Below are 18,408 nucleotides of genomic sequence, written 5' to 3' on the forward strand. Positions count from 1 at the left end.
GCGTTGTTGAAGAAAACCTGTATGTGGAATTTAAGAAAAAAAAAGAAAAGAAAAGAAAAGAAACCCCGAAGAGACAAACAAACAAACAAAAAACCTCAGACACTTGGGGCGCCTGGGTGGCTCAGTGGGCTAAGCGGTCAACTATTGATTTCAGTTCAGCTCGTGATCTCGGGGTGGTGGAATTGAGCCCTGGGTAGGGCTCTCTGCTGAGTGGAGAATCTGATTGAGATTCTTTCCCTCTCCCAATTTCCCTCTCCCTCCTCTCTGTCCCCCTCTCTCTCTAATAAATAAATAAGTCTTAAAAAACAAAAACAAAAACAAGGAAACAAAGAGACAACAACCCTCACCACCCTCCTCCCCGCAGACTCTTAAATACAGAGAACAAATTGGTGGTTGCCAGAGAGGTATGGATGAGGCGATGGATAAAGAAGGTGAAGGAGAGGAAGAGGGCACTTAGAGTGGTGAGCCCTGAGGAAGGCGCAGAATTTTTGAATCATTATATTGTACTTGAATCTACTGTAACGCTGTATGTTGATTATACCTCAGTTAAAAAAAAAAATTTAATAAATAAAAATAAATGGGGGAAAAGAAATATTCACCAAAAAGCAACAACAGACGCTCAACCCTACCCAGCAATCCTAATTATTTCTCTTGTTAAATCACTCTCCCACTGTCTGCCAAGATTCCTTCAAACGGCCTCCATTCCCTTCAAATGTCCGGTTCCCCCAGTCTCCTCCAGCTTTCCTCTTACACATTGGTAATGCCTTCTAATGTAGAGACAATCAAAGCTTCAATTTTCGTAGACCAATTTATGAACCTTCTCAATTGCAGATCTTTTCTCATCTTCTTTCTTGCCACCCTGAAGGGAATTAATTTGCTTTCTTGTTATTTCGTTTAGGAAATTTGTACATCTTTAAAAGTGATATTGCTCTAATGGTTTTCTAAGGTACACGTTACCTTTTCTAAGGTACACATTTTCTAAGGTACATATTCATCTTGATTTCATGATTATTTTACTTGATTTGTGAAATGAATTGGTGAACTTCTGTTCGTTTTTCCTTTTTCTAACTATTGAAACCACTTAAGGGAAACGATCTGTTCGTTGAGGGTTGGAGGGCAGCATTTTGGCACAGGTCTTTCATCGTGGTAGGGATGATGGCATGTGTGCATGTAAACCTTTGTTTACCCTTCAGTTTTTCCTATGACTATTGGTCTGTCCCAGTTCTTTTTCCCACCTCCTGGGTTGGTGTTGCTAATTTTTATCTTAGAGAACATCAACTTGATCTAGATCAGGGATTTTTTACTTAATGCCATGGACCCTTTTTGTGCTTGAAGTCTATGGACTGTTTACTGGAATCACTTTTTTAAATGTCTACCATGGAATTAGACTGTTATTGTGAGTGGAGTCACGTGATTTTCTCTGCCTTCCTACAAATAATATATGTATGTAAGTTGTGGGTTTTTCCCCCCAGTTATGTGTACGGTGTTCTCCCAATGCTATTCTCAATATGCTCAGTATTTTTATAGACTTCAAATGCACAAAACCTGCTTATGTGATATACAATGTGTGCTTGCCTTTAGCTCATAGCTCAGTGAACAGAATGGCAATGGGAAAGGAAACCAAGTCAAGAGAGGAACCTCTGCTGCTCAGAACTTGCAGCACACGTAGCCTGTATCCTTGCACCATCTGTGAATGCTAATAAGTTACTTGAAATAATACTTCAAACAGTTATCCTAATCATGTGATTTGTTTGAACTTGTAAGGCTTAATACTTGTAGTTCAATCAGTTATCTGTGTTACAGAACACCGTACTGCCTTAGGGAGGTGAAAAATTCTCATCACAACAGTCCAGTTAACAGAACGTCAGCAAGTAATGGAAAGAGCTCATCTCTTTTCAACTTTTTGTAATTAGAGGTCAATCAGACTAGTAGAGGCTAAAAGGGTGGCAGAGGCACCAACGTGAGAATGTGCGTAACTGGGCACATTTGTCTGAGGGGGTGATCAGCTCATTTGCAGGAACATCTGTAGGCAAGCACTTGGAGATGATGTACAACCTATAGGCTAACCTAATGCCTATCGTAAGTGATATTTTCACATACCTGCACCAACTGAAAAATGAGCTATACATTTCTGTGATTTGTACTGATGAAAGTCCCAAGTATTGCTAATACCATTATTTTTTTAAAAATATTTTATTTATTTATTTGACAGAGAGATCACAAGTAGGCAGAGACGCAGGCAGAGAGAGAGGACAGGGAGCCTGATGCGGGGCTCCATCCCAGGACCCTGCGATCATGACCTGAGCCAAAGGCAGAGGCTTTAACCCACTGAGCCATCCAGACGCCCAGGCGCCCCTACTATTATGTTTTTTGCTTAGACTTATCATTGAAGCTCGTGCTAGATTTCAGCTAGAGGTTAGTGGATATAAAGATATAACCCAAGACTCACTAGAATCTATACTCTAGAGTTCTGGAATCTAGGTTTACCAAAATATTGATATAAAGAAATAATATAATATTATTTTATGTTTTTCCATGGTTATTTTTAAGTTACCTTGTTATTTTATTTAGGAATTTAGGAATTTCTAGGACATAGGAATTCCAGAATTTTCATGAATGTCTTAAATGCTTAATTATGATCATTTAAATCAAGAGTTTAACTGCTTTTTTTTTTTTTTGCTACATTCCCCTTTCTTCTATGCTTTTCTCTTTATAATATATTCCTATGTATGTATGTATCTATCTATTGCCTTATTTGAGTACTACATCAAGTACTCCATATTTTAGGTCGTCTGCATCTTGCTATGCCTCCAAATGTTTTTTTTCTTTTGCTTTTATACTTGATTGGTTATTTTGCAGGATATAGAATTTTAGGTTCAAAATAATTTAATCTCGGAATTAGAGAGGAATTTTTTCCATCGTCTTCTATCATCCAGATTCGCAGATGATACATCTGCATTCTCATTTTAACTCCATTCCTCTGAAGGAAACTTTTTCCATATTTCTGTGATTTTAGTTTTTATGATTTTTTCTCTTTATCTTTGAAGGTGAATTTTCACTCCATTGAGAACATGGCAACTTGGCAGTTGATAGCTTTTGTAAAAGAAAGTTTTGCATTTTCTTCTTCATCTCAGGGAGATTTTCTGCTATTATTTTTTGAACTATCTCAACATTGCATCTTCTTCATTCCCCCTACTGGAATTCCTATTAAATATAAATAGAAACTTCTGAATTGATCCTTTATTTTTCCTTTATTTTTTTTTTAAGATTTTATTTATTTATTTGAGAGAGTGAGAGCCAGAGCTGGAGAGCACGGGTCAGGCGGAGAGTGGTGAGAGAGCACAAGCGGGTTGAAGGGCAGAGGGAGAAACAAGCTCCCTGCTGAGCAAGGAGACTGACCCAGAGCTCCATCCCAGGACTTCAGGATCATGACCTGAGCTAAAGACAGACACTTAACTGACTGAGACACCCAGGGGCCCCAATCCTTTATTTTTCCTAATGGTTTCCTCATACTCCCTGCATCTTTATCCATTCAGTGTGTTTTGAGAGAATTGCTTTGCTTGATCTCCCAGGTCACTGATTTGTTATTCAGTTGTGTCCAAATAACTGCAAACCATGAGAGCTACAAAATTGGAAATCATGAACATTTACAAGAGCTTTCTTTTTTAAACATATATTGGGTCACATATTCATCAGCTCTATTGGATTTTATATCCCAATGTTTTTATCTTCCTCAAATTCCTGACTGATCTCATTTACTATTTATACCCTTCTTGTGCTTCCAGGGCTGCCATGGACATATTTTATTTTCATTTTTTTTCCCTCTGTGATTTGGAAAGGGAAGGAAGCTCAAAGTTTTCCTCAATCATCTTAAGTCTGCAATCTGTTTATTGGTATCTAGTATGTGTCAAGGTTCATGTTAGCCCCTGGGTGGCCAAAGCAGACGCATAGAGATCCCAATCAAGTGGAACATCTGAACATCTCAGACAGCAAGACTATTCCACCTTTTCCTGTGGGAGACAGAGGAGAGAGTAGTCTAAACAATAAGCCAGCATTAAGGCTCTAAAGGAGGGTGAATTTTATTTTATATGCACTAAGGAGTTCACAAAGGACTAAAAGTTTTAAGAAAGATAATTTTCTCAATACTGTGGAGGATGAAAAAGGAGAAAGGCAGGACTGGAAAGGGAAGGCCACTTAGGAGACAACTTCTATAGTCCAGAAAGATCATGATCACCTGGACTTCTGTAATGACATCAGAGACAGGAAGAGGAGCATGAAACACCTGACCAATATCTTCCCTAGATGTACTTCTATTCAAAAATAGCAGAATTTATGTAAAGATCTACATGAAATTAACCAGCCACCATGGTCACCTTTGTGCATTTTATTTTGTTTTGTTGCTTTTTTCTTATCTACATTATAGCCAAAAAGAGAACTGTTAGTAAATTGCTATAATTTTACTGTTTTATGTCATATGGATTCAGGTCACTTATTTCATGCATAACAGGTAGATCATGGGAATGCTAGAAGATGAAGCTGTATAAGGATTGTGTGGGAAATTTGAATATTACTGGCAAGGAATCATGATCAATTCCACATTGTGAATCCAGATAGCTAGAGGTGATATTTAGAGGGTAAGATAATTCATCCCTAACCTCCAGGATGGATTCCCAAATATGTGCGGGTATTTGAAGAAGTCAGTGTTCCCTGATGACCAAGGGCATTCCGAGTTCAAGGATAACCCATTATTCTAACAGTAGAATTTACAAAAGGTCACATTCTCTGACTAGACGGTAGGCACTGGGAAAACTTAATGGAAGTGTAGTAATAAAAGTGACGAAAGTATTTGCTCTACTCATAGTCCTGTGTCTGACAAAGCACTGAGGTTATCCTGGCAAGGCAGATGTGGAGCAGGTGTTGAAATTTAAATGGATGAGAAAGTGGTATAGATGCAGTAGATCAGTAATGGAGATGGATGAGGTCATCAAGGAAATGGGTGTATAACAATGTATTATGAAAATGCCTTTCCGTTCTTTCTTTCAAAAGTTTCCTAACGTCAAATTTAAGGCAGAATTTTCAGAATCAAAATTTTGACTGTAAAGTAAAACCAATTTTCTCAAACTGATGTATTCTGTTAAGATATTTATTATAAAAGTAAGTTTCCCCACATACATATCTCCATCTATAAACTCTCAAACAGAAGAGTTTCTACCATCTAATATACAGAAGTAGGCATATTTATATTAACAAAAATACACTTAAAAACAATTGTTCTAAATATTGTAGTACAATTTAAAAATTGCTTGAAATTCATACTGTGAATTGCTACCCAAAAATACTTGTGCTCAATTTTATCCGTTGGTAAAGTGGGTTTTACCAAAACGTGTTCTTGACTTTTTCAGGTAGTATGTATAAAAAAGTACTGTAAGTCAGCTAGTATTTATTGTGTGAACACCATGTACCAACTACCACTGGCCAAATCAGGTAAAATAGCCTCTCTTGAGGAGTTTATGTTCTCATGTAAGGAGACAAACTGTAAGCAATAAACATAGTAGATAAGTTAAATAGTTAGGAGGAAGTGTTAGGAAAAAGGTAAAAAATAAACAATAAAAAGCTGCCAGGGTAAACGTGTTCAGAAGTGTGGGTGCATATTTCCATTTTGAATAGGTCATCAGGGTGGGTCCCACTGAGTAGGAAACATCTGACTGAAGATATGAAGAAGGTCAAACCCTCAAATAAGAATATGAACTTTTGCCCTAAGTACTCTGCAAAGAAAAATTTGTTTTCAGAGAGAAATCAAGATTTATCTTCTACTTAAATTGGCAATTATTTTGATTTGTCTAAATCCCAAATATGCATTAACCCCAGCACATTCTCTTAAATATACTGAAGTTCTTTTCATATTAACATCTAACTACTTCTTTGGGAATAATTTCAGTATATTAGTATGTATCATAAAATCAACATATTTGTTTATGCCCATCAGAATCTAAGATGCAGGTATTCCTCTTTTTAAAAAAATTCTTATGCATATATTAATAAACCAGGTACTCTACCCCTAAAATGTTATTTTATGCCTATACATATTTTTAAATTTTATTTTATTTAATTCAATTAATATATAATGTATTATTAGTTTCAGAGGTAGAGTTCAGTGATTCATCAGTTGCATATAAAACTCTGTGCTCATTACATCACGTGCCCTTCTTAATGCCCATCACCCAGTAACTTCATCCTTCTATCTTCTCCCCTCCAGCAACCTTCAGTTTGTTTCCTATGGTTAAGAGTCTCTTTTGGTTTGTGTCCCTCTCTGATTGCGTTTTGTTTTATTTTTCCCTCCCTTCCTCTATGCTCCTCTGTTTTGTTTCTTAAATTCCACACATGAGTGAAATCATGTGGTAATCTTTCTCTGGTTGACTTATTTGCTTAGCATAATACCCTCTAGTTTGGATGGCTGAATAGTAGTCTGTTATATCTATATATACCACATCTTCTTTATCCATTCATCGGTTGATGGACATCTGGGCTCTTTCCATAATTTGCTTATTGTGGACAATACTGCTATTGACAATGGGGTACAGGTGCCCCTTTGGATCACTACATTTGTATCTTTGGGATAGATACCTCCGGTAGTGTGATTGCTGGGTTTTGGGTAGCTGTATTTTCAACTTTTTGAGGAACCTCCATACTTTTTCCAGAGTGGCTGTACCGTCTTTCATTCCCACGAACAGTGGGAGAATGTTTGCCTTTCTCTGTATCCTCACCAACATCTGTTTTTTCCCTGAGTCATTAATTTTAGCGATTCTGATTGGTGTGAACTGGTGTCTTAATTGTGGTTTTGATTTATATTCCCCTGATGCCCAAAGATGTTCAGCATTTTTTCATACGTCTGTTGGCCATTTGTATGTCTTCTTTGGAGAAATGTCTATTCATGTCTTCTGCCCATTTCCTGACTGGATTATTTGTTCTTTGGGTGCTGACTTTGATAAGTTCTTTATAGATTTTGGATAGTAGCTATTTATCTGATAAGACATTTGCAAATATTTTCTCCCATTCTATCAGTTGTCTTTTGGTTTCATCAACTGTTTCCTTTGCTATGCAAAAGCTTTTTATCTTGATGAAGTCCCAGTAGTTTATTTTGTACCCCTAACGTGTTTAAAAGCATCTTCAGAGGCATCTGGGTAGCTCAGCTGGTCAAATGTGTGCCTTCGGCTCAGGTCATGATCCCAGGGTCCTGGGCTGGAACTCCACATGGGCTCCCTGCTCAGTGGGAAGTCTGCTTCTCCTTTTGCCCCTCCCCCATCTCATGTGCAGGCTCTCTCTCTCAAATAAATAAATAAAATCTTTAAAAAAATAAAATAGATGTCTCTTCAGCCACATCCCAAGCTGAGCTATACTTGAAATCACAAAAATTCATGAGTTCTAAGAATGATACAAAGTGACATAGGGATTTTGAGTGGATATAGGGCTCAAAATAGTTGAAGGCTTTTGATTTTTAAAAATTCAATAGTTCTTCACTTGAAATACGTAACATGTTTTCCCTTTTCACATATGTTCATCTTCTACCTGAACAATTTGTTTACTGAGGCTATAAAGGCCTCTACAATGACAGCTTTCTAGTCAGACAGTGGGTTTAGTCTGATTGCACTGAATAAGGTGCAGTGATTTGCACTCACTCTTTCATGAGATACTAATTTTAGGGGTTATTGGAATAAACCTTATGTATTATATGTTTGTCTATTTAAAGGTGTCTGTTTTTATGACTTTCTGATTATTGTCTCATTGTGCTAAGTACTAAACTACCTATTCTTTATTAAGTCATTATTTAAGGAGCTATGAACATCATGTGCCAACTTTATAATTTAATTGATTAAAAGAAACAGCCATTTACTTAATCACAGTTTGCTTGGCCTTGCCTAGCTCAACCTGTTGGTAGGGGAAAATTACAAAAGAAGTAAATAAATTGTTTTTTTTTTTTTAAATTTTGAAGATTGAAAGTAAATGTAATATTGTGCCCAAGTAGACAATACTAATTAAGTGATGAAATTGTATTTTAAGTACATAATTCAATGGAAAGAAATATTTTATATTTTTTCTTTGAAAATCAAATGCTTATTTGTGCTCTTTTTTTTTTTTTTTTTAAGATTTTACTTATTTATTTGACAGAGAGAGAAACAGCGAGAGAAGGAACACAAGCAGGGCAAGTGGAAGAGGGAGAAGCAGGCCTCTGGTCAAGCAGGAAGCCTGATGTGCGGCTCGATCCCAGGACCCCAGGATCATGACCCAAGCTGAAAGCAGATGCCCAATGACTGAGCCATCCAGGTGCTTCTGTGTTTTTATTTTTGTTTAGGAGAATTTGCACACTACCTCAAAGAATAGTACTAAGTAGATTGTTCCTGTTAATAAGACCAAAGGAAATAGAAACATCAACTTTTTCAGCTCTGTGCTAGATGCTATACGAAGAAAATAAAAGTGCCAGAGAACTCCATTGCCTTTGAGTGTGTGTGTGCACACATGTGTGTGTGTATTTGTGTGTGTGTGTGTGTTTCAGTGTAAGGGGGAAAAGCAATTCCAACCATACTATAATTTTATAGCGCTTAAACATAGCAGATCATACTACTCCTTTAATATGTGTTGTTGTACATGTTTGTTATGGTGAGTGTGTGATATATTATGTTAGCTTTTCTTGATGTGGTTACACATCTTTCAGTGAATGACCTCCTGGTTTTTCGTATTCCTGCAACTAATACTCATGTTATGCTTCACTAAGATTTAATATTTTTCAATTTTAAAAATCCATCATTATGCTGTTATTTTTTAACCCCTACTATTTGCTCAGTTCCAGAAATAGAAACAAATAAGATGAGGCTTTTGATCTCATTGAACTCTCTTGGAGGCAAAGGGGCTGCAGACATCGGAGTCACAGTACACTGATGGAGGAAAGCCCCAGCTACTATGAAAAGGTAGGAAGAAAAGTGGTTCAGGAAGTAAAGGGGTAGGAATGGGGGATTTCAAGGAAAACCCTGTGGAGGAGGTGGAGTCCGAGCTGAGTCTCAGGGAAAAGCAGGATTTAGTTAAGTGAAGAAAGTATAAGGAAGGTATTTTAGACAGAAGGAACAAAGTCTACAAAGCGAGAATACGAGAAAGAACATTTGAAACACTTGTCCTTGTTAAATGCAATGACATTTCCACTCACAAAAATATAAGCAAGGTTGAGATGCCAAGTTTGGATGATTGATATCCCATTTCACATCTGAATTATTGCAAAATCCTTAAATTTGAAATGTGTACTTCTTTGCCATTTTTGAAGAGCCGAATATTTGAACATTTTCCCTTTTGCTGAATGTAAACTCTTCACAGTGAGCTAAAGTTTTCCTTAATTTTTCTGATTAAACCCTATTAGAAAAAATATAGATTTTCCTTGACTGATAAATCACCTGGACAATTTTATACAGTTTTTTGGAATTAGCAATACACAATAGGGAAAAATTCTGCTATGGTTTGGAGCCATCTTCCTGAGCCCGTTAGCAAATTTGAGACCCTCATGCCTTGACATCTGAGATAACGCTGCCAACATCATCAGGAACATCTTCAGTAAAGGATGTTCTCTCTCTCTCTCTCTCCCTCTCTCAAAATCTCCCTCTCTCTCTCACAGACACACACACACACACACACACACACACACACACACACACAAATAGTAAGCTTCATGCATTTTCCTTGGGAACAAAACAACTGGTAGGTTTTCTTCAACAAAGCATCATGTTGGACATTATATGGTATTTTTATAATTTGAAAATAACACTTAGGGATTTTCATTTGGTATAATCAGTACAGAACTTAGGAATTTATTCTCTTGGTTCCAGATAACTGTTTCTCAAAGTATGATCTTAGACTATCTACGTCCGAATCACCCAGGATATTTTGCCAAAAGTAGAAATTTCCTAATTCCACTCGGGGTCTATTGAATCAGGATTTCTAAGTACAGGCCCACTTGGAATATTTTCTGCAAGTGCCGAGGTGATTTCCAATGTCCTCTAGACGTTGTGAACCACTGTTGTGGATCTTGCATCCCCTTTGGCCTGGAGTTAATCTTTTAGGGCCAAAAGTAAGCGAAAACCTGTAGTGTGTGTTTGACTTGACCCACTGAGCTTGAAAAGATTATCTACAGTTCAGAATTGTAGTCTTTCTTGATTTCAGGATTCCTTCTAACCATTATGGAATATAAACATCACAATTTTTTTGCACATACAATACTTTTGGAAGTCCAAACTCAATTTTATCAACCAAGAAACTATTAGCACTTATTTCTCCCAGGTACATTTCAATTTGTCTTACAGAAAAATTTTTATTCTTTATTGATTTATATCTCTCAAGATTCCATTTGCTAACAGTTTTTCTTTTTGGTTTTTATGGTGGGCACTTAAACCTATTTAAATTATTTCTGAGCTACACTTCCTTTTGAATGTCATAAACATTTTCTTGTGTCACCAAAATGTTTAGTGTTACTTTTCCTCTACTTCTGATTTTAAAAATGTGCCTGATTACTATTCCTCAATATGGTTTTTGCCCATGAGATCTTTATTGCATTAGACAGTATATTAATCTCCCTGGCCGTGTTGTAAAAATCTTCTTCTGAATTCTCCTGGATTCAAAACTGGAACAACCAAAGAGCAGGAGTAATTTTTAATGTTTTCTCCCATCCTATACTTTTCTATGACCAGGTGAAGAATGAATGGACACGGTGTTGTAAGACGTTTTCCAAGCTCAAATATGCTAGGAAACATATATATGGGATCAACATATATGGGATCTCCCAAATTAAGTGTGATCCCATAGATTAGCCAGAGTGAAATTGAATTCTCTGTACTTTTTTCTGAACTGTGTTACCCTACTTCAGGGTTCCATTGGGAAATAAAAATTAGTATAAGTATCATGATAGAAAAAGTCTACTATTGAAAGCCCTCTCACAAATATGGAAAAAGATGAAGAGAAGTCCAAAAGGAAGACTTGAGGATCAGATAAATACCAGTAGCCCACCTTTCTGCCACACTATACAAAAAAACAAGTGATAGTTTATTTCTCTTGGCTCTATAGGATAGCTGGTTATTTCCTCTGCTGGTTATTTCCTCTTCACCCAGGTTCACTCATGAGACTGAGTTGGCCGGGTGATTAGTTGGCCTATGAAGTCCAAAATGGCTTCACTCCTATGTCTGACGTTGGAGCTTGCTGTTGGTTAGAGCATCTTGTCTTTCTTTCATGTGCTTTTGATTTTTCCAGGAAGCTAGACTGGCTTCCTTAGATGGCAGCCTTAGTGCAACACTCCAAGACAGCAAATTGGAGCCCATAAGACCTCCCAAGGCCCAGCTTCATAATGTCACTTATTCATATTCTTTTTATCAAAGCTTTTTATAAGGCAAAGCAGGACTCGAAAGAAAGGCAAATATTCTCCACCTCTTATGAGAGTAGACAAGTGTTGAGGTCATTTTTTTCAAAGTGCAGGATCAAATTAAAGTCGAAATTAAAAAATTGAAGCTGAAATTATCTTACGGTTACTTTCTTAAGAACCCCACCACCACTACCACCACCACCAAACACAGACACACACACACACACACACACACACACACACACAGAGTACATAGGGGTTCTTTTATTAGTGGCTCTCAGCTGAGGTGATTTTTTTCACCATCTTTCTCAAGGGACATATGGTAAAGTCTGGAAACATTTTTGATGCTCATATCTGATGATGAGGTTGCTACCAGAATCTGGTGGGTAGAAGCCAAGAATATTGCTAGAAGTCTCATAATTCACAGGACAGCTCCTGATAACAAAGAATTATCTGGTCCAAAGTACCAGTAGTGCTGAGGTTGATTAACTCTGTCTTATATCGAATCTAATTCTAGCAAGTTGCCAGAGTAGAACTTAGGTCAAAAATAATACCTAAAGGTATTCTTTTTACCCAGTCTGAAATGATTTAAAATTTTGAAGGGATCATAAATTTTCTTTTGGATGTAAAGGGACTTTAGGCGTTCTGCCTTTCTAACATTCATTATTTATAAACAAACCGTTTTAGATAGAATAGGAACCACTCAAACCCTTCTTTAAGATTCTAACTGAAAACAAAACTTAGATTTTTGAGACTTTCCCTATTAGTTTTAATTTTCAACTCTCATTCTGGCTTCTATCCTATACCTGAGGGATATGTGTGTACACACGCACACACACACTTACACACATGCAGTGTTTTAGCTACTTCTGTCAGAAATCTTTTAAGGGCTTTCTCACATTGTTTTAAAGGTTGACAATATGTACTAATTGACCAACACACTTGTCTCATTATCTCAGGAATAACAATTTGCATAGAATCCAGTGATCTTTCAAGCTGTATCTATAGATATAGGCTGATGTTAAAAAAAAAAAGAAACCAAAAATCAAAAAAAAACCTTCCATGGATTCTCTACCACATTGTCCATAGGGAGTTTTAGATTTTTAAGGTTTCCCCTCCAGAACAAAAGAGAGTTCCTTTTAAAACAAAATGGGATAAATTGGTAATAACACAAAACCCATTAGAATTGTATTCAGTAAGAAATTAGACTTCTTTAGGACAGAGAAAAATTAAAATGCTGAAATGGAAAACCATGGACAGCTTCTCCATTGGTTTTAAATAAGAATTTAAGAAACAGGAACACATGGGTGACTCAGTCGTTAAGCGTCTGCCTTCGGCTCAGGTCATGATCCCAGGGTACCGGGATTGAGCCCCCCATCAGGCTCCCTGCTCAGCGGAAAGCCCGATTCTCCCTCTCCCACTCCCCTTGCTTGTGTTCCCTCCCTCACTGTGTCTCTCTCTATCAAATAAATAAAATCTTAAAAAAAAAAAAAAAGAATGAAAAAAACAGAAATGGGTTTACTTATGCACCATAGCTCTGTTTCATATCCCAATTCCAGTTCTTGAGCTGCTCGTGGTTTGGATGGTCACCATGTTGGCTTATTCGCCATTCCTACCCAAACACATTGCATCTGTTCCCCACTGAGTGTATGTGATCACAGGTAGCTTCCCATTTCAACTAGGATGTATTGACATTTCCTCTCAAGTGACAGAGGCTGTTTGTTATTGTTCCTCCTCCAAAGCAGTGTTTAGTAATGATGGTAGAGAAGTAAATATTTGAATGCTTTAATAGACATTTACTACACCAGCTCAGGCCTGAAGATTCTTGTATAAATGGGAGAGAAAGGGGAGGGAGGAAGAGAAAGAGAGAGTGAGAAAGAGAGAGAGAGAGAGAGAGAGCAGAGTGGGGGTGGGGGAGGTTCTTGGAAATTCAAGAATCCATTAAGATCAACAAAATAGTTTTCCTAATCTATGGATGAAACCAAATTCAGAGCTATAATTAAGATCACTTTAGTTGCCTCAACAACAGATTAATTTCTCTTTTCAGCTAAAGGGTTGATGTCATGAAAGCAATATTTTACTTGAGAGAAATTGCTGAAATCTGTTTGCTTAACAAAGCAATTATTGATAACTCACAATTGCTTATTGCTGCCCAAATGATCAACTTGTTAGAGAAAGCAGTCTCATGTCTCCGTAATGATGTGTACTTCTATTTCAGGGAAAACTGACAAATAATATTTTGTCATAGAGATATGTCAGAAAACAATAGGCCTTAAACTCTGAGATGTCATATCTGCATAAGCTGGAGGGTGTTACCCAAGTTCTGAGCACATTGTTTGAGTTTTCTGCTGCGGGAGTCCTGACCTTTGGCCTTCAATCAATTTCTCACTTGTAAATAACAGTGATGGATAATGGAACCAGATGTCTTTAACTTGTGGTGTCACAGAAACAATATCTTTCCCCGGGAGACCTTAACGTAGAGGAATCTTCCAAGGAGCAGATAAATGAACTCATTTTGAAGTGCTCTCAGAATGCAAACATTTTCTTTGCAGCCACAGCAGAAAAATACAGACATCCCAGGCAGGCCTTCGTCAGCCTTGAAGTAGCTGTTTTGTTTGCTTTTCGTCAAGGCTTTTTCTTCCCCACACTCTGAAGTAGATGGCAGCAGTTACTGGTGACATTGGCCCCTGACTTGAGTTCTTGAAAATGTAAAGCACTAGTTCTGAAATATTCCTGCCCCTTACCCCCACGGGATAGCTATACTCCAGTGACTCACAAGGATGGTTGTACTCTTCACATCACTTGAAAACATTTCTTCCTTTAGATTGTGGCAGTAAGAAGAGTGCAGGAATTAGACTCCTTTCCAACAGCCACGAGAACACCACCTGACATTTATAGAGCATTGCAGCTTTTCAAAGGACACTTAAATGCATTGCAGAGAGAGGCAGGGGAGTGTAATGGTCAAAAGCTTAGGCTCTGGGGTCAAGGTGACACATATTTTCAGTAACAGACAGGCTCGGTTTCTTTATCTGTGAAATATTAATAAGTGTACCTAATTTGCAGCCTTATTATAAAGATTAGATGTATGTAAATAACTCAGCCGTGAGGCTGCGCCCTAGTTAGCATGCAGAACTGGGAGCTATTATTGGTACTACCATAATGCAGGTGGCCTTTTCACCATTCCTGTTTCATATATTTAGACCTTATAATAGTCATTATAGATTTATTGCTAACGCATAGAATTAAAAAAAAAAAAAAAGCCCACATCAGAACTGAGGTCCCTGGAAAATGTGCTCCACGTTCCTGCTAAGGGAACACGAACGAATAAGACAGGCATTAGAGTCATCTATGACCAAAGAAACTCGGAAGCTAAGCAGGGTCGGGCCTGGTTAGTACTTGGATGGGAGACCACATTCTCATTAAAAGCTCCTCCAAGACCATGGATGCCAGCTGACATCTTCTAAATCAGATCTTCAAACATAAGGAACACTGGCTAAAAACATGGAGGTTACCAATTTTGAACTGGAGTCTAGCATTTGTAGAGTGCTGGCAGAGTATGAGTTAGTGCTAAAACAGATCAACTCGGCTTCCTATTTCTGTGCTCCATGCCATCAGGAACACCTTCTTTACGATCTTTTGTGGAGATGCTAATTCACTAAACAAACAGCACACGTTACCCCAGGCACCGAATCCTTCAGGATGCTCCCAAGTTGCCTGTATTCCTTGGGAGAGTTTGAGGGCCACAGAACGCCCAACAACTGTTTCAGAACCTGCCACCTGGCGTGCCAAAGAATTATGCACAAGAAAACCCTGGCGGGAAAATGCAAGATGCTAAACTAAGCATCTTAAAGAATAGATGTGAAAGGACTTAAAAGCTTTAAACCACCCAGCAAAATTCAAATTAGAAATGGATAGGTAGTCACATAAAGGATTTGAATTAGAATACAGAAATAACATGCTGAAGCCTGACGTTCTGGTGTAGCAAAGCCATTCACTGATTCTGAAATGGAACACTATTCTGATACACTACATTTTATAGAAGTCCCAAATGCCAAAATTGTAACGTAGACATGTATAAAGGAGGGGGAATCCTTTAAATGATAGGGTATCCTTAAGCATTTAAAAATATGACAGATCTATAAAATTATATACGTGTCTCTTTCATAGGAATGCATCACGTTTGTGGAAAATCTAAGTCAAGGTTACCCTGTGCGACGGCAGTTAAGGAGAGCAGAGGAGCTTCGAGCACCATGGTCTCCGTCTATTTACAGTTTGGAAAGGATAAGGAAGGCGGTACCCGGACTGAATGTGCCTTTGTCTTGGTGTCGTTCCAGAACTTTGAACAATTTACTTTTTTGTTTTCTCCCAGCCCTGGCCATAAACACTTTCTTTTCTTGTTAGCTTTTTGTGGAGAAAACTTGGGAAAGAAGTAAGACTTCAAGTACGTCCACCCAAGGTGTTTAAGAATACCCTGCCATTTTTGCAATTTCCATCCTGTCCTTTCTTTATATCCATTAGTATGGCTTTGGGTTTGGTGTTAACATGTTAAAATGTGTGTGTGTATGTGAGTGTGTGCACGTGTGAATGTGTTAGATGGTTCTATTATTGTAGAAAAATGTTTCTGAGATGTATCTCAGGTGAGGTCATATTCTTTAAGGACTTCTGCTAATTATCTTGGTATATTTTGCCTGAATAGAGATAAAGATACTTATTCACCAAGGTTTTCCTCACAAAAATATAACTTTCACTTAAGGTTTGATTTTGTCTGACTCTTACACACTTCTTCCTTCCACCTCCATAATCACACACACACACACAGGCACACACACACATTGTACAATTCTGGAATGTCTTTTTTTTTTTTTTTTAGAGTTTTCTAAATCTTTTAACTCTTCTCTCTTTCTTTCTTTTTAAAAAAATCCTGTTTTTCTTTCTTTTCCTAGGACCTGTATGAACCCCACCCAGAGTGTACTTCTAATCCTCTTGTTTACTGCCCTAGTCATGAAATGTAATTTAATTTAGTCAGTAAGCTTGCTTTTTTTCCTCCTGAGAATTTCAAAAAGGAAAAGTCATGAAAATTGCTTCTATTGGTCCTGTGCGATGACACATCCACATGTGTCAAAGCTGTCTCCAATCAGGAAAGAGAAAAAAACCAATCTTTCTTTTACATGGGGAATTGAATGATTTATACAAATTAGTTTGAAATTGGGGGCATAAATAAGATCCTTGAAATTTTTCAGATTTCTTTTTTTTCCTGAAAAAGACTGATTCTTGAGGACATCAACTGGAACAGAGAGTGCATAATTTTTTTTTAAATAAGTAATTATGAAGATGGCCTGAGTCAACCTCTGATTCTAGAAAATTCCTTTTTAGAGTTACTGTAAATATTGAACAGTGGTTCATGAGTCATGGGGAAAAACAAGTTTTGCCTGTCATTCACATGTGCCTCAGTGAACAAATTTTACTTCAGAAAGGACATGCTCTATAGGAGTTAAAATTATGGTATGCTGGGAATTCCAAGATGTCACCTGAATCTGAAAATGCTATTGTGATGCAGTCATGCTGCCATCTGCATTTTGGGGGTCTATTTTTTTGACAAGGAATCTGAGACTTTTGGCAAGCAGGATGCACATCAGAGTACACAAGAGCCATGTCTTGGTGACTTCCGCCTGAGAGCACATGCACAGCTTCCTGTTTTGGTCTGATAGCTTCCCCTGGGCTTTCATAGATGCAAAATTACTCACACAGAGATGGGTTGCCCATGCAAAAAAGTAGGTGTCTTATTTTTGGAAAGCTTTATTTCACATTATCGTTGTCGTTTTATTCTACTAGCTCTATTTCCTCTTATATTTTACACTAACACTTAAAATGTCATTTCAACTGTCTGTGGGAAATACTTTTTTTTTTTTCCCTCTCAGGCTTATTCCTCTCGTTATGTATTTTCTTTCTTCTCTCTTGGTGCTGCTCTAATATTACTGCTTCATTTGTTTATAATATTAATGACCAGCTATAAATGTTTCATGATATACAATGTTAATTCATTTGGTCAACCATTTAAAAATATTTGTGAGCCTTTCCTGTCTCCCCCTGTATATATACCCTGGTAAAAATATGCCTCAAATGTTCATTTTGCTTTCAAGTGGTTTGCAGTTTGGGTTGGGAGTTATACTTACAGAAACTGTAGTACAAAATATAAAATGATTGGCTCCTAAAAAAGGTAAAGATGAAAGACTGTGAGGAATTTTTTTGTGTACATTTTTGGCCACGGCAGATCTTCCTTTGTGAAGTGTCTGTTCAAGTCTTTTGCCCATAATTTCCTTTTGGATTTTTTAAAAAAATTTTGAGTTGAAAGAGTTGTTTATATAGTCTGGGTCTAAGTGCCTCGTATATATGTATTTATTCCAGGATGTGGCTTGTTTATTCATTTTCTTAAGGTTTTAATTTTGATGAATTCCACTGTATGTGTATGTGTACCTATAGATACATAGATATTTTTAACTTAGGGCTTTCTGGGTCCTGTCAAAGAAGTTTTTGCCTTCTGTAAAGTCATGAAGATAATATTCCTTCTACTCCTGTGTTTTCTTCAATGTCTAGGTTTACATCATTTATCATAAGGGAAATGTCGTTAGGGAAATGCAAATCAAAGCCAATGAGTTATCACTACACGCTCACCAGAATGGCTAAAATTAAAAAAATCTGACAATACGTACTAAGTGTTGGCAAGGATGCGGAGTAACTGGAATCATCACATACAGATGGTCCCCAACTTTCGATGGTTCAATTAAATTTTTCGATTTTACGATCAGGCAAAAGCAATATGCATTCAGAAGAAACAGAACTTCAGATTTTGAAATTTGATCCTTTTCCAGTTAGTCATACATGAGCCAGAGCTTGTAGGCAACCACGTGATCACGAGGGTAAACAACCCATACATTTACAAGCATTCTGTTCACATAGGACCATTTTGTTGTTCACTTTCAGTACAGTATTGAACTGATTACATGAGCTCTTCAACACTT

General features: G+C 37.3%; 1 long non-coding RNA gene across 1 annotated transcript; it reads left to right on the plus strand.

Moving 5' to 3' along the window:
* Positions 1-8,271: 8,271 nt before the first annotated feature.
* Positions 8,272-17,947, plus strand: LOC106003835. The gene is made up of 3 exons (XR_001176573.2): positions 8,272-8,322; positions 8,840-8,963; positions 15,557-17,947. It is a non-coding gene; the product is annotated as an uncharacterized LOC106003835 (long non-coding RNA).
* The last annotated feature ends 461 nt before the right edge of the window (positions 17,948-18,408 follow it).

This window comes from Mustela putorius, unplaced genomic scaffold, assembly GCF_011764305.1.
Source record: "Mustela putorius furo isolate JIRA1106 unplaced genomic scaffold, ASM1176430v1.1 tig00003834_pilon_pilon_pilon, whole genome shotgun sequence".
Lineage (NCBI taxonomy): Eukaryota > Metazoa > Chordata > Mammalia > Carnivora > Mustelidae > Mustela > Mustela putorius.